Source organism: Pyxicephalus adspersus, chromosome 2 (assembly GCF_032062135.1).
Source record: "Pyxicephalus adspersus chromosome 2, UCB_Pads_2.0, whole genome shotgun sequence".
NCBI lineage: Eukaryota > Metazoa > Chordata > Amphibia > Anura > Pyxicephalidae > Pyxicephalus > Pyxicephalus adspersus.
The window spans coordinates 142779977-142784159 of record NC_092859.1 but is presented as its reverse complement, the minus strand read 5'-3'; the positions used below and the strand labels follow the sequence as shown (position 1 = coordinate 142784159).

Genomic DNA, 4183 nt, shown 5'->3' with positions numbered 1-4183 from the left:
TAGTAGGCATATCCCATGAAATCGAATGGAAAACACACAAAAATTTATGCAAAGCCATGACGAACCTCTAGTGGGAATGTTTTTATTTAATAATTGAAAGTACACCTGCTGCCAGCAGTTCGCTATAAATAAGATGTGACTCTTATTCCAAATGGTACTAGTTGTAATTTTCCAATGTGCCTCACTCTCTCCTTGAGATATCACAAAATACCAAAGCCACCAGGTATAAACTCTAAATTTTAAAGTAATTTGAAGCAACCTGGGCACTACCTAGAATGTCAGGAATGGTAACTTTTTTTTAAAGGAAAATCCTGATGACGCTTGATTCGGTAAGCAGGAACGACCAAATTCTCTGCGAGATTGAGTTTTAAAAACTTGCTCGCTAATCCCTAGTCTTTAACTTGTTCACTGTTCTGCTGTTTCCCTTCACATCCTGATGTGCTGTGCCACCATCCTCAACAGTGGCAGCTGCTTTGTCTGAGTTCCTCTTCTTATGAAGCAACAAGGACTCCCCCTGATAACTTGGTGCCATCTTGCTCATGCTGAGACTGAGTTCTGGGACTGGGAAGTTTGAATCTGCTGCCTGCTGGAATATGTGGGTTAAGTATCCCAGGAACCTGCTATCAAAGGTGAGAGAAGAGAAAGTGGTAAGCTGAAGGAATAAAGTCTCTAAAAAGATAAACATAATACAACCAAAATAATAATAATAACAAAATGTTTTGAGGCGGCATTAAAAAAAGTATACGTGTAAAAGCCATTTCACACTTATGCTTATTACCTTACATTAAAGCATAACTAAAGTTCCAATTTTAAAAATGTGCCACCTGTCAGGGCTTTATTGCAGAAAGGGAGAAGTGATGTCCATTCTGCATTAGGTATTTTTACCTGCTTGATTGCCGTTTTTTCAGTTAAGTGTTGGTTCCCGGAATGCTTGGCACATCCTGGCTTCCCCTGCGGCTGCTGGGACTGAATTTATACATCGTCCTGGCCAATCAAGATGGTGGAAGATCGATTTAAAGAAGAGAAGATGGAATAAGATGGCGGTGCCTATGATGGAATTTGGAAAGGTGAGTATAAAAGGGTTAGTTCTGCTTTAACATACATACAGTGGTTACATAATATTTTAAATTATTATAGGCCCTACTGATGGTAGTGCTAGAACAGTAAGGTATGATTGTTTATAATGTACAAAAAATGCCAGAAAATGCACATGGAAAGGTATAAATCCAATCTAAGCCAGAGTAGAGCTAAAAATTACAGTGCAACCTTTTTTCATATCCATGTTGGATATAGATAGAGAGGTTATTCTATTCTACACCTGCCCTGAAATATTATTAATAATATTATTATTAAACAATAATTTATATAGCGCCAACATATTACGCAGCGCTGTACATTAAATAGGGGTTGCAAATGACAGACGAATACAGAATGCCTGCACAAGTGTCCACATTAAACACTTGCATGGCTACAGTGTAGTAAGAGCAATCCAATCTGATCCATAACCCACCCAGCATGTAACTAGATAAGAAGGTGCAGCAGTTCAATGATGTTTCCTCCTATTAGTTCGCTCACAGTGTTAGAGTGACAACACTGTGTAAAATATTAGATTGGAAGGGAAAGAATCAAAACTACAAGCCAATCAGTGCTGAATGATATTCGGACTTACAGTATTTAGCCATTTATTTTAGTTGTAATAACAAGTACATGATTTTGAATAATACTTATTTGGGTTAAAGTGTATGTAAACCTGAACTGAAATTTTATGAACTTACAACTACATATGCTTTCGCCTTGCTTGTTAATGTTCTTGATTTGCCATTTCTTCTTTTTGGCACTTCAAGCACACCTTACTAGTACACCATAGCACGCCACATTAATGTGTGCCATGCACTATGCTACATTTTTGTGAGGTTCATTCATTTTAATTGCAGCACGTGGTCACAGCAGGAGTACAGACTTATTATTTTCAGCTCTTTCTGTAGGTCACAGCTTCTCCATCTATACGGAGCACTGCATTGTCAGCCTATGATAAATATATATTAAATAAAACTATTTCATTAAATATTTAATTTAAATAAATTAAAAAAAAGCCTAAAAAAGAGGCCATCACATTAACAATATAATGCATTCTTGTTCTTGGTGTCAGATACATAATTGCATTCTTATCTTCACAAGAAGCTCATGTTAGAGAAACAGTGAGTTGTAATTGTGTTACTCTTCACCTACATGCAGAATTGCATGACTTTTCTGTCTTTTACAGCACTAGAATCCTGGAGATCTCACATAACAATACTCCTCTGCATGACTGGCAACTTCCTCACATGGATAACTGTCATGATGGTTTTCTATTGAAGAGAACATAGGGTGGAAGTTCCATTGTTACAGGTTATATATGTTTCAAGCATAGATATTTAAAGGTTTCCCATGGCAATACACACATCCATCTTGTTCATTGTGTAACTTTCATATGAATACATGTATTCAAATCTTCAAAACCAACCAACAGGATTGAGACATTTGCCCTAAAAAGCTTACAGTGCAGCTGTGTCAGCACATTGTATGCATATTGGTGAAGCCAGGGTGCCTTTCACATTGAATAATACCAATCGATGCTTCTTTCAGCCATGCAAAGCAAACCGATAAGTTAGCTTTAATCCTACCCATTAATGATTATTAATCATTATTGATTGGTTGAATCTGTGGATACTTTAAAACATTAAAAAAAAAAACTAAACTCAAAATGGCCTAAAAAAAAAATACACTTACCTTCAATCCCGCAGGGCAATCCAATACATCTGGGGGTGTCTTGCATCTAGTCCCACATCGTCTCAGAGCCGGCGCTCCGGGCACTGCCATCGTTTTTTCTTTCGGGTTCTTGATCCTACATCACCCGACCCAGGTGCGAGATCAGGTGACTTAGGGTGAAAAAAAAAGTTTGCCAATCTCACTGCGCATGTATGAGATCAGCAAATTTTTCTATTTGCGCAAAAAGGCTCCTTCTGCGCATGCCTGAGATGCTCGAACATGCGAAGAAGGAGCAGCCAAGAGCCTCCCTGATACGTGAGGTAGGTATCCCAGAAGGCTTTGCGCTCCCATTCATTCTTGATCACCTAGGCGGTCGAGAATTATGTAGCGGTGCTGTACCCTTAAAAAAAAAAACAACTAACTTTTTACCTCACATAAAGGGGTTGTCTACCCTTTTATGTAAAGTGCAAATTATGAGTTTATGTACGCTTTAACTGTTGTTGGACTTGTAGACCTTCTCTTCCTGAGGAAGCGGACTGAGTTTCCACGAAACACATAGAAGTTTGGAATACCTCATACAAAACGAGTTTCTATAAAGAGATCTATACTGGTGCTATTCAATACTTTTAAAAATTTCTGTTGTATATTTTAATATGTTATTTTCTATAAGGTTGTCTTTTATATATACTGTTTAACTTCTGAAGAAAATTGTTTTATTAGGCCTATAAAGTTCTAATATTCGGTTGGTTATCCGAAAGGAAACCCTCCTTCTTTTTACCTGAAACTGTATTTATCTTACCAGAAATCCTGTAACTTGATGACTTCCTTTGCTCTCCGCCCCAGCGGTTACTGAAAATAATGCTATTAGTTAACATTATTTTCAGATCTCTCTGAAGAGTACAGGACACCTCACCCTAATGGTACTGGAATATGAAGAGGGGAAGGTGTTGTGTCACACCACAATTCCTGTCCTATGTTGCTTTTCCATGGATATATTATAACTGTTATTATCCAAGGACAGAAAGTGTGTTACTGTTATACTAAATTCACACTGGCAGTACGGTTGGGGTGCATTTACCACTTCCTCATGCCAGGGAACCGCTGTCTCCTAAAAGATGCTACATGTAGTTTCTCCAGGCGGCAGCTCCATTGAGAATAAATAGGGGTGGCAGTGAGCAGTACTGGTACCACTGCCAGCAACCATCAAGTCTGCAGATGCTGTGGTGCAAGTGACAATGTGGTTGGCAAGGTACCAGCCATGGAGAGCCACACAGGGTCGCTCAATCTTGAAGCAGGCTTCAATCTGCTCTTAAGCTGCGTACACACTTCCAATTTTTATCGTTGGTAAACGAACGACGAACGATCCTGCACGATATCTGTGAACGATCGTATAGCACCGATCCTGTACATACAGATAACGACACGATCGTTCGCA

At 38.7% G+C, this 4183-nt stretch overlaps 1 long non-coding RNA gene across 1 annotated transcript in view; it reads right to left on the bottom strand.

Annotated features, from left to right (window-relative positions):
* Positions 1 to 306: 306 nt before the first annotated feature.
* Positions 307 to 4183, bottom strand: part of LOC140322204 (uncharacterized) — a 14301-nt gene continuing 10424 nt past the window's right edge. Inside the window, exons 2-3 of the long non-coding RNA XR_011919170.1 lie at positions 886 to 1047; positions 307 to 620 (exon numbers count right to left, since the gene is read on the bottom strand). This is a non-coding gene — a long non-coding RNA (uncharacterized lncRNA). The remainder of the gene's footprint in view (positions 621 to 885; positions 1048 to 4183) is intronic.